The 13,380-nt window shown below is 42.6% G+C and overlaps 1 non-coding gene across 1 annotated transcript; it reads left to right on the plus strand.

Annotated features, from left to right (window-relative positions):
• Positions 1 to 10,419: 10,419 nt before the first annotated feature.
• On the plus strand, positions 10,420 to 10,519 carry LOC120361206 (small nucleolar RNA U13). Its single transcript, XR_005577549.2, has one exon. It is a non-coding gene; the product is annotated as a small nucleolar RNA U13 (small nucleolar RNA).
• Positions 10,520 to 13,380: the final 2,861 nt, after the last annotated feature.

The following is a 13,380-nucleotide window of genomic DNA, read 5'->3' on the forward strand; positions in this document are numbered from 1 at the left end:
TTCCCCACACAAACCCAGCTCTCTTGCAAGGGAGCCTGATTACAGGATTCTCTGTTCCAGGCTCCACCTGCTTACATGTAGCGACAGCCCACCCCCGCAAATTCCACATCCAAGGGCCACTCTGTCTGCCTCCATCCCCTCTCCAGAGCCCCTGGCTCCCTACAAGCCCCAGTCTCCCCACCTCAGCCCCACCCACATAAGGAATCCAGAATCTATTTTCCCTGGTTTGCTTCCAGCTCACATGTTCCCTGTCCCAAGTGGTGAGAGCATTTCTACACAGTCAGTCACAGACAACTTCCTTAATTGCATAGATTTCTGGTAGATTTTCTTCCTCAATTTTGACCCCCACTGGTCTGTAAAACAGTATGAATCTATTTATGTTTTCCTGAAACCACATTAACCAGAGATTTGAGAGCTGCCCTGCTTCTAAACATGTTAGATAATGTTAACTCAGGGTCTTAAATGATGCTGCAAATAACTCACTCGGTACACAGTTTACTAGCAAATACACAAGATTTGGCTGAATGAGATTAAGTAAATTAAAATAAAACAGTGAATGAGGAAACAAAAGGTAGAAAAGTGTCCCCTCAAAGAGTGACTCGGTAGATATGTTAAAATATATTCAACCTCAACCGACAATCCTTATTTAAGACTCCCATTATTATCCTGACTTTAAGAACCATAGTGAGCTAAAGCAGGTATCACTCTTTGCACCTGGGTGGAGGCTTTTTGATCATACTTTTTGGTCATTTTTCTTGGTGTTTGTTGACTGTTGGTGAGTGGGGAATAAATTTGCAAGAGGCTGAGGCTGAACCTCATTTATTTGAACTCGTGAGTCACAGGATGCATGTTTCCCATCCACAGATTACTTCCTTCTAAGCAGTGATTCTCAGTGGAAAGTGATGGCACTCAGACACCGGACCTGAGCACTGGGTGTTCCCAGCACCTAGTGGGGGAGGCCAGAGATGCCACCAGCCATCCTGCAACATCCAGGTCAGGCCCCACAGTAGATAGTCACCCAGCCCAAACTGTCAACAGTACCACAGCTGAGCAACCTGCTCTAAAGGGATCCACTGGGTGTGTGCAATGTTCCCACCACCCCAGGCTTCACTCTGATTGTCCCAAATGCCATCTTTCCATGTCACTCAGGTGGACTCAGGAGGAGGTCCTTCAGGAATTCTGCATGAGAAAACCATTCTGGCATTCAGTGCTGCTACAGCTGGAGTCTGGATGGCTTTCAATCTTCTCTTCTACAGGAGCAGGTTTTTGCATGGTGCCAAGGAAGCCAGAGCTGGCTAGCAGATTCCCCTGAGCCTCGTTCGCATTATAAGCCCTTGCCATTGTGAAATGGGAACCTAAAAGAGAGTTGGATATTTAACTTTTTAAATTTGTTTGTTCAGTTCAGATGAATAGGTGGAATAGTTCCATATTATAATACATGCTTGGTTCCATATTGTCTGGATAGCAATCACTAAGTATGATGTACCTCGATTCCTTCCGGAGAGCACCTGTCACCTGCCGCCATCATAGTCTCCTGGCATAAGTCATCATGATTACTTTGGAGATCTGCTATCCTTGCCACAGTGAACTAGACCAAAGATTGGTGTCTGGCGTGAGGATGGTCCAGAAGGGAGCCTGGAATAAGAGCTCCACTTAATATGAGGGTTTACTACAGATGACACAATGGCAGAAGCCCACACATGCTCTGAGTTGGGGTGTTTGTGCTACACATAGAGGCAGATAGTTAAGAAACACAGTGAAGTCAGTGGACAGAATCCATGAGCCTCAGAGGATCTTAGCAAGCAGAAGCACACTGCAGAAAGAAAACCAACGTGGATGTGTGTCGGTGAATCCCAGGTACACAGAGCCAACACGGGCTCATGGACAGGTGTTCAATTAATATGTGTTTAAAGAATAATTTAAGATAAGGAGATGTTTCGCCGCAGTAGCAGGAGACTAAGAAGCAGAGACACAGGGGAGCTCTTGATCATAATGTTGGAGCTCAGTGTAGAAAGTGTCATCCACTGAGTGGATGACAAGGTCATTTGATTCCTAGAGGTCTCAGGTACAATCTGCTTGCCTGCCTGAGGCCAAGCTGGGCCACTGAAGGGGTTGCTTCCTGTTCTCTCTTTCTTACTTGTATAATTTTAAAATAAAATGAGAGTAACTTAGATACTTTGAAATGTCTCTTAAAACCCCCCACAAGTCCACAAGACCTTGTCAAGGTGGAAGGTAAGTAGAGACCTTGAATCTGGAGAGTTTTTTAAGCAAATGGAGGGCCAGTGAAGCTGTGTACCTGCCTCTGGGGTAAATACTTCTAGTTAGTAACTTGGATTAATAATGGGACAAAATCTCTTACCAGGACTACAAGCAAGAAAGAATACTGTTTGGATGCTTTTTCTCCCTCCTCTGCTCCAGCCACACTGTGTCTCTTGCCAGATAAAACACAAGAATTTCTGTACCTTCTCCTGCATGGCATAAACAAGACCTAGGATTTGATGAGTTCTGTCTTAGATGAGACCAGGGACAGGCCACAGCTCTGCCCAGCCCCATCCTGAATGAGTCAACATTAACTTGATCCACCCTGTAATCAAAGCATGATTTATTCTGGAGCCCCGAACCCGCAGCAAAACATTAGATAACAACCAGCCTATTAATAAAAGATGAAAGTGTTATTTTTAGATTAAGTTAACCTGGAAAAAGATTGACTCAATTTTGGCTAACTGAGACGACCAAGCTGTGTACATTAGTGGCTCATCTATTTATGTACTTAGCAGTGCTCAAATTAACAGGCACGTATCTACTCTCATAACGCTGTGGTTTTCTGAAATGGGCGCAGGTGTTCCACAAAGGTAAGAGTCACCTCTGTGAACACATGCATATCTCTTTCCTCTTATATCTGAAATCTCCTCCAAATGCTGTGCAGACTTAGGCCTTAACAAACATTACAAATTCAACACCCGCTGCACTCCGACCATGGCTTCACACTGATTTAGCATCTGCTGGTCCTTCTTTCTCATGTTCTTTGAGGGTGGGGAGGTGGTGAACACAGGCATGACACAGTGTAAGGATGACTGCTGCCGCCGGCTCTTATTGTCAGATTTTTAATTAAGAATTCATTTCCCAATTTCCCATGGAGCTTACAAAAGAACGAGGAAGAAAAATGAGAGCATTTTATCAGAAAAAAACAAAAACTCTTTCTACTCTTTAAAAAAAAGTAATAGCCCTGAAAATTATGTAGATGAGATCATGTGCCCATTTTACAGATAGAAAAATTGAAACCAGAAGGCTCATCATCAGAAAGCAATTTTCTATTGGTTCTGGAATGAAAATCCAGTTTTTACAATTTTAATTTCAGTACTCTAGCCTCAGTAATACCTCAGTAGGAAAAATGAGACCAAAGAAAAGAAATGGAACTTCCAACTCAAACTTCTTAACACAAAACTTCCATTTCTGGCACTGATGGAGTCACTTGCATCAATCCAATCATCTTGTCCTACATCTTAACTACAAAAGCTGCACAAAATACAAAACAAGCTGTTGAAAGACCACAGAGAATAACCAAGTCAGCCAATGCTGGAGGGGCAGTGATCCCAGAGCAAAAGCCCCCACAGGAGAGTCCAACATCATTCCTTTCTTCTCTCCTTCAAGCTCCTGCTACTTCCCAAACAACACTCTAACACAAAATCAGAGACTCAGAGTGTTCAGGAGGCTTCACTCCAAAACCTGGAGTCTGGGACTACTGAGGCCTCAGAACTGGAGAAGCAAAGAATTTGGAGAAAAAGAAACCACAAATAAGTGAACACATAGACTGAAAAAACATAAGACACCCTGATAAGGTCTAATGGACATGTAATTAGAATTCCAGGAAACGGGGCTTGGGAAGAAAGGCACACAAGCAATACTTACAGAGGCACTGGCCAGAAATTATCCCAAAATGCTTACAACATTAATCCACAGATCTAAGAAGCTCTGCAAGAGTGAAGGAGAATAAATTCAGAAGGCAAAAAAGACACACTGAGATACATCAGAGTGACATCTTGCTGAAAACCTCATGGGCACAACATGCTGAAAATAAAAAACGGGAATCTTCGAAACAGTTGAGGGTGAGGGCTGGAGGTAGCCAGCGAGGAGGACACCTCATATTCAAAGGAGCAACAATTACACGGATAGCTGATCTTTCAGAAGAAACAGCGGAATCTAGAAGATAATGGAATGGCATCTTTAAAATGCTGAAAATTCTTTCTTTTTTTTATTTTAATGAGATAGAGTCTTGCTCTGCTGCACAGGCTGGAGTGCAGTGGCACAATCTTGGTTCACTGAAATTTCTGCTACCTGGGTTCAAGTGATTCTCCTGCTTCAGCTTCCACAGTAGCTGGGATTACAGGCACCCACCACCACACCCGGCTAATTTTTGTATTTTTAGTAGAGACCAGATTTCGCCAGGTTGGCCAGGCTGGTGCCAAATTCTAGATCTGGAAAAATATAAAGGGAAGGCCAAATAATGCATTTTAGTCAAATGTATTGATAGAGAGCATAGCAGACAAAGTTGTCAATGTACATTAAAGGCATTATTTGTGTCATACATTTTTCTGCTAATGCATATGCCCTTTCCCACTAGGTTACAGGCCCGTAAGGAAACAGACAAGATAAGAAACAGTAAATTAGTTTTAAGAACCATCAACCAATGCCTCTCAGGTTTTTCCTTGTTCCAATTCACAGCTTTCAGCCAACTTTAGCTTTGTCTTCAAAATACAAAATGCAGTGCCTAAGAACTGTCTCTACATAAGTAAATGTCTCGGCTAATTTCAAAACATGAGAAAAACTAATTACCTGGCACCACACAGCAGCTGAAGAAGGAAGGGGGACAGGCCTTGCCCCCCCCCCCCCGCAACTCTGCATCGTGTTCCTAATTACATTCCTGATTAGACTCCTGAATCCCGTGTGGGACAGAGATGCACCAAGGTGAGATGTGGAGCTGTGGAGAGGCAGGAATAATTTTTTAGATACTGCCTGGTGAGGCATATGTTGAGACTGTATCTAACAGTATAATCAGCACCTTTCTTAATAAAGTTTTTGGAGTGTAAAAAAAGATCATGGGTTTGGGCATCAAATCGATTTTTCAGATCACTCTCTGAATCCATCAGTTTCAGATAGTTTTTTGTTTTTTTTTTTTTTTTTTGAGACAGAGTCTCGCTCTCTCACTCAGGCTAGAGTGCAGTGGCGCGATCCTGGCTCCCTGCACTCCCTGTTCCACCTCCCGGGTTCAAGCAATTCTCCTGCCTCAGCCTTCCAAGTAGCTGGGACTACAGGCATCTACCACCACACCCAGGTAATTTTTTGTATTTTTAGTATACACAGGTTTTCACCATGTTGGCCAGGCTGGTCTCGAACTCCTGGCCTCAGGTGATCTACCACCTCAGCCTCCCAAAGTACTGGGATTACAGGCGTGAACCATCATGCCCAGCCCAGTGGATGTGTTCTTGAGCAAAATATTTAACTCTTTTCAGGTTTCTTTTCCTCATTTTTTCCTCTTTTTTTCATGTGTGGAACAGGGTGCTGCTCTGTTTCCCAGGCAAGAGTGCAGTGGTGCAATCATAGCTCATTGCAGCCTCAACCTCCTGGGCTTAAGCAATCCTCCAGCCTCAGCCTCCAAAGTAGCAGGAACTATAAGTGTGTGGCACACACGTGACTAAATTCCTTAAAAGATTTTTGTGGAGATGGAATCACTGTATTTTTTCCCATCTTTTAGATAAGAATACCGGTACCTATCTCAAAGACTTGTGAAGATTAATTGAGATAATGAATACCTACCCAGTACAGTGCATGACTCAAAGTTGACACTGAAAATAGTAGGCATTATTTTTATTATATGTCACTCCAAGTAGAAGGAAGATACTGAATGACAAAGCATTCAGTAGGAAATAATAATGGATAAGTCCACTGTCACTCAGAATGGTGAGGAATATGCTGGGTGCTAACAAAACCGTTATGTTATTTATACAGGCTGATTTCCCTATTTTGTGGGCTGTGAAATTTGGTTGCTTTAGAGATAGAATGGTTATTAGACATCAGTGAAAATAAACACACTGTGAGAATTTATAGGAAAATACATTTAATTAAGTGCCATCTGAGCCACCCACACCGTGAACAAGGATTCTGGCAACAAAGGGTTACTGTTGCAAAGTCCCTGCCAAGCGTTATTTTCCTAAGTTAACATGTTGGTGGTGGTGGTGGTGGTGGCAGTGTTTTTTCTGCCCAAAACCTAAACAAAGATATCCCGGTGGCAACATGGAATGAGAAAGCCTCATCACCATAGACCAAAAGTCTCCCAAAGTCCAAAGAAGATTGGAAAATCCTTTAAAAATATTGCATTTGGATAGAGGAAGAGGGTGGGTACCACGGGAAATGTAAAGTAGGAAATAATGGCTATTAAACCTTAGGATAAATTCTTTGAGGATATTAACTCATTTCTTAACACTTAGAATGTGCTTACCTCCACCCCCAAGGAAGAACACCAGTGCAAGGCCTGTGCAAAGTACAAGGTTCTCACTAAGTGCTAGTTGAACTGAGCAAACTGACCCCCAGAGCAGAGAGTAAGTACACAGAAAGGACATCAACAACAATAACCAACTCACGAAGCACTTCTGCATATTTCTGTCTCTGTACTAAGCACTTCATGTGTATGATCAGATTTAACGCTGCAACACCCCCACGACAACCTCATTTCATCCTCTATTTTTAGCTGTGGAAATTCAGTCTCAGAGAGGTTAAAGCCTATGCCTTTCATCACAAAGCTAGTCAGACCCAGAACTAGGATCGACCCAGATCTGTCTGACTTCCGCCGTCGTATTCTACCACTGCACTGAGAAACGATGGCGAAGTCCTAAAAACTCCACCATCACATCAATAGGTTACTAAAACAATCAATGTGTAAGATTAAGCTTGGCCAACAGAGGAATGCTGACCAACATGAAGCTACAGTTAAGAAACTCAGGAAGATAAGTACTGTGTTGGGAAATCACAGAACATTCTATGTAACCAAGTTCAGTGTTACGGGGTTAAAAATAGAGCATGCAACAAGCCAGTGAGGGCCACATGTGTAATGGAGCCTCCCCGTTTTCACTAGAGGAGCCGCGTGTTCAGGGATGTGGTGCAGAGCCTCACACAGCCTTATGTGCGGATGCGGTTTGCCCACCCTTCTTTCTCCTTAGGTAGTAGAAAAAAATGCAGACAGACAAGTTTAAAGGATAAATGTAAACATTATTTAATTGTTAAATATTCTTATAGCTATCAGATGTATGACAAAGATAATGCCAGAGGTCATGTTTTCGTAACTCTTTAGAAAAAGAAACTTCTACAGTAAAGATCCGGAAAGCATCTAATTATAGGCTGACCCATGAGAGCGACCTGCCTCCACCCCAGGTGTCCAGCATCCTTTAGCCTTATCCTTTATAAGCTAAAGACTGCTGAATCACTCCCAAAGTCTCTACTGAGCTGCAAAACCATATATCCAATTCGCTTTTAGATGGCTCCAGCTACATGTCACAAAAAGTTCAAATTCAATATATCAAAAATATCCAAAATTGAGCTCATAATCTTGCAGTCCAAATACATTCTTTCTTTGGTATCCCCTATTCCAGTGAACAGCCCAGGTATTCTCACAGCCATTCATGCTAGAGACCCAAGGGTCAACTCGGACTTGGACTCCTCTCTATCTTCTTCTCGCTACAACTGAGTTCTCTCAGATTTGCCTTTGCATATTTGCTGATTTCATCTTTCTCCTTCTCTCTCTCTCTCTCTTTCTCCACCCAGAAGTGGTGCCTTTAGTTCATCATTATTTCTTATCTGAGTTAAACCAAGTAAACCAAGTTCTCCAGTTATTCTCCCTCTAGTCTTGTTCCAACATAATCCATTTTCCATGCTGCATCCAGAATGGTCTTTATGAAATCTAATCTGGTCCTTTCACCCCATTGACTCTAGACACTTCTGTATAAAGTCCAAAAGTCTTCACATGTCATACAAGATCCTTCATGATCTATTACCTTCCCACCTCTCCTTTTTTTTTTTTTTTTTTTTTTTTTTTTTGTGAGACAGAGTCTTGCTCTGTCTTGCTCTGTCACCAGGCTGGAGTGCAGTGGTGCAATCTCAGCTCACTGCAACCTCTGCCTCGTGGGTTCAAGCAATTCTTCCGCCTCAGCCTTCTGAGTAGCTGGGACTACAGGTGCATGCCATGACACCCGGCTAATTTTTGTATTTTTAATAGAGACGGGTTTCATCATGGCCAGGATGGTCTCAATCTCTCAACCTCGTGATCCACCCACCTCGGCCTCCCAAAGTGCTGGGATTACAGGCGTGAACCACCAGCCTGGCCCACCTCTTCATTTTTGACCCCTGTCCTTCCTGCCCTGTGCCTCCACAATCTAGTCAAAGCAAACTCCACACTTCATCTCAAATGGCCTTGACTCTCACCTCTGTGCTTATTCTCCCATACCTGTCACACTGTTTCCCTGCTACCCCCCCTCCACACTCCTATCCATGGTAAGGTCTCTTCTAGGATATGTGGACTCTGTCCTCATCGCCTTCTAGTGACACACTGTGTCCCTCTGTCATGGTTCTTACCATATTGTGTTGTGATCATCTTCAAAGCTAGCATCCCAAAAAACAGACATGGATTACTCACCTTTGTATCTATTACCTAGTAGAGTCCATGCCATAACAGGTAGTTAATAAAAGTTTGTGGAATGAATTAATCTAGAAAAGAAAACAGGAAAGCAAAAAGGGACACCATATGTTGGGGAGAGTTTATTTATAGGCACATTCAACAATGTGAGACACAGATGATCTATTACATTTTCAGAGTTTGAGACTTCAACAGGAAACCAAGAGAAATAAAGGGAAGCCTGATCTCAAAGATTTAAATAACATAAGGATCATAATGGAAATATTTAATTACCTAAAGGGACAAATATATTCATCAACTGAAGTGTAAACTAATACATAAATACCCCAAGTCTAATAGTGTCTGGCATAAAGCCTTGGAAGAAACGAACATACCCTGCACTGCGCTCTGGTGGTAACCCTTGACAAAAAGTGACACCAGCCTACTGGAACTTTCCTCCATGCACAACAATTTCAGCTGCAAAAGAAGCAGTGGTAAAAATAATAATCATGGAAGATAAATACATAATGGAAAAATGGATGGATGGATGAAGAGATAGATGATGGATGGATAGAGAGATAGATAGATAAGATAGAATAAATAGACGATTGATAAATAGATGATGGATAGATAAGTGATGGATAGGTGATAGGCAGATTAAATAGATAATAGATTAGATAGGTAGATAGATTAAATAGATAATAAATGATGGCTAGGTAGGTGATATATAGATAGCTAATAGATACATACATACATACATATATACATACATACATAGACAGACAGACAGACAGGCTAGCCACAGCTCTTTTGCTGGTGAAGCTGCAGTGGCAGAGCACCGTCACCAAAACAAATGCAGGCAAAAAATGTGGACATTTGGAAGGCAGAAACCAATGGACTGTCAGTAGGATCAGCTAAAAACAAATGTATGGTCTGATCCCACAGAGGGGTGATGTCTGTGGAGGACCAGCCACCTTGTGCAAAAGCTGGGAAGAATGAGAGGAAAAACTAGACTAGAAGTAAACAAGTGATGAGAAAAACAGAAGATGGTAAAGATGAGGATCTAAGGTAATAGCAGCAAGGGTGTTGACCATTAGCAAAACCAGAGCAGAGAGAAAAGATATATTCACAGTGAAATTAGAGAAGAGAATGCTGCATTTGTCCCAGAGACACAGATGTGGAAACAGCCCAACACTCAGGACTTGCACTTCTGGCCATGATGAAGTAACAGGGATCGGATTCACCCTCTTACCTTAAACAACAACAACAAATGGAAACCATTTAAAATAATTTCAGACACTAGACAAGAGGCAGCAGAGGACAGTGATTCCTGCGAAAAGCAGAACAAACAAGGTGAGCCCTGAGATGCTCTGGCTTATCAGGTGAGAGCGTTTTCAGTTAAATGATGGTGCAGAAAGACAGAGCCTAAACATAGCCTTGTGGTTTGTGGACACAGGTGAGAATTCAGGGATGCCATGCTGGCTAACCCTGCAGAAGAGAGTAATGGAGAAAATAGAGCTTCACAGGGAAGAGACCTGCACAGAGGAGAGTCTGGGGATGGAAAAGAGGTTCCCCTACTCTTCTGCTGAGTACTGGTCAGGGCAGGGATGTGAAGAAGCTTCACGAGGAGTGAGCAGGAATACTCCTTGAGCTACAGGGAGCAAGGAATGTTGATGATCCTATAGCCAGAATGGAGAAACCTTGTAATACATGGGGCACTGCATATCCTCAAAAGGGAAAAAGTACCCCTAGACCAGATTCTTTTGTGGTTCATACGTGCAATTGGGTTTTTTGCTCATGTCTGAGGCGTGCCTTTCTCAAACCTTGTTATGACATCCAAACATCATCCATCTGACATGGAAAAAAAAGCATCCCTGCACCAAAGGCTCCTCTGCTTCCATCTAACCATGCTTGAAAGCAAACTTCAAAAGCATCAACTGATTCCAAGCGACTTAACTGTGTCCTGGAACAAAGGCCAAGAATATTTAAAAGAATACAAAAATATCTGACATCCAACAATTTAAAAATTATGTCTTGCCATCCACTCAAAAATTACCAGACATGCAAAGTAGCCTGGGAACATAATGGATAATGAGGGGGAGGGAAACTGATCAACATAAACTGATCCAGAAATGACATAGATGAAGGAGTTAGTAGGCAAGGACGTCAAAACAGTTATAACCACATTCCATATGTTCAAGAAGGTGGAGAAAAATGTGAGCATATTAAGGATATAAAAAGATATTTAAAAACAGCCTTAAAGTTGAGAGAGGAGAGGCCGGCTGCGGTGGCTCATGCCTGTAATCCCAACACTTTGGGAGGCCCAGGCCGGCAGATTATGAGGTCAGGAGTTCGAGACCAGCCTGGTCAACATTGTGAAACTTCCCTCTACTAAAGATACAAAAAATTACCCAGATGTGGTGGTGTACACTTGTAATTCCAGCTACTCAGGAGGCTGAGGCAGGAAAATCACTTGAATCTGGGAGGCAGAAATTGCAGTGAGCTGAAATAGCGCCACTGCACTCCAGCCTGGGTGACAGAGTGAGACTCCATCTCAAAAAAAAAAAAAAAGTTGGGAGAGGAGCACCTCAAAGCTTGGGGTGTCTCTGATCTGTTAGAAACATGGTAGAATCATCTACTTTCCTTATCTAGTGTGATCATACCAGGTACTTTCCAAACAAGCAGACTTTTGAGAATGAAAGGCATGCTGTTAATAATGAGCTTGGGACCATCAGCATAAACAGAGACTTTCTTGGGTTGATTGTGACATATGACGACGCCAGCATTTCCTCCCAAAGCTTAGCAATATTTAACAGCTTGTAGGGCATGACCACAACCAACAGCTGACATTGTGAAGTTTCAGTCCCTAAAGAGATGGCCTCTGCCTCTGGAAACTCTCAGCCATGCCTACTAATACACACCACGTATCTCTCCATAGTAAATTTGTCCTTTGCAGTCCTCTCCATTTAATCCACGGCTGACTCTGACTTCTCTCTACTGTGTTGTGTCTGACTCTTCCACTGAGAGTCTCGGGCTCAGTCTTTACAATCCTTGACCCAATCAAACTTAGCTGACCCTAGTCTCGACCCCACAGGACCATGCTGCTGCTGCTCAATGGTAGCTAAAATGAAAAAGTTGTGGAAGAGTTAATGAGTTACCCCTCCTTGGTAAGGAACTTACAGTAAAGCTACCGCTACCTTCCTGGCTTTGCACGACAGCCCTCCGGTTATACCAAACCAAGTCTGCCTAAGTACTGGCAACTGATCAAGTGGGATCTGTAAATACCCTAAATTATCTGTCCAAGCGGGTCAAAATATTCAGGGTTCCAAAGAGAAAGATGAACACTTGCAAGGTCAGTGACAAGTCTTGTGGCATCTTCCAGTCCCGATCCTGTGGGGAGAAATTTCAGTCCAATGACACAGAATGAAAAGACCCTGGGTGTGTTGGGGACTGGAGTGCCTCCCTTTATTTCCACAAGCCTCTGCTCCTGTGAATAAGGCAATGATCACAGATCCTGACTTCATGTTGTGACCTGATTGAAACCCAGACCCAAACCTGTCCTGGAACATGTGATAAACCAGATGAGCCTGGAGATCAGTTGTCACCACCTTCTCAAACACAGGCATCTTAATTAAAAAATTATAAGCTATACTTTTGCCAAGGATTCAGACAAAACATAAAAAGGGGGGAAAGGGTGTCGTTCTTTCAGTTAAAGGGGAGGTTCAAGATTGGGGGATAAGATTGGAAAATCAGGTAGAGGTAACTCCAGAGATGGACCAAAGCTGAAGCTCATCTCCAATGAGGGGACCTTTCCCATTTTGGAGAGAGATAGCACTGTAATGATGACCATGAGTATAAGCAAGCCTCTTCTCACCATTTCTCAACCTTATCTTTGAAAACAGGCCTATCCCAGCATGTGGAGAAAACATACAAAGCATGTTGAGCTCAGATGTGAATCTGAATGCTGTGGAAAACAGCCAAAAAAGTGGCATCTTCTCTGCCACTAACAATCCTTTGCATCCCTCTGCTCCTTATGGGTAAATGAGAGCTGGAACTCAGCCTTGGCTCATAGCAGAAAATGATTCTAACCCAGGGTGCCTCTACATTGGTGGGGAAATGTCCAAGTGCTTGATTGTTGATGCGGGAAAAAAGGTCTGATTTGTTGGCATCAGACCTAGTCTTTGGATGGGAAAACTAATAAACATCAACCCTGAAGACAAGAGACAAACATTCCTTCTCCAGAAATATACTGACAGTGACCTTATAGTCCTTCAAACATTGGGGCCTTTAAAATAAACCGACTTTTGTAAAATGTCTAATTAACAGCTAAAGGTTTTAAGTGAAGACTGGAATATTGAGAAGACAAATGATTACATTTCATTTATCTTCAGTGCTCTAAATTTTTGCTACTTCCATCTTGGCCTATAGGATGAACACATCCTGGGAACCCAAGCAGAACCAGGAACAACCCAACCAGCAGATGAAGTTGCATAATGACTCTCACCCAAACCTCCCTTCACTTTGGTGTCCAGAATTTGGTTTTGTGAAACATTCAGACATCTGTGCTTCTCCAGTTAGAAGGGGCTTTACTTCTATAGCTATGCACAGGTAAACCAGATTTGAATCTATACAGTATACTTAGAGCATCTTTCTTCAGCAAGTTTCACTTGAAGATTTAGGGGAAGAGGTGTTAAGAAATGTTCTTTTACTTTAAGAGC

This window comes from Saimiri boliviensis, chromosome 4 (genome assembly GCF_048565385.1).
Source record: "Saimiri boliviensis isolate mSaiBol1 chromosome 4, mSaiBol1.pri, whole genome shotgun sequence".
NCBI lineage: Eukaryota > Metazoa > Chordata > Mammalia > Primates > Cebidae > Saimiri > Saimiri boliviensis.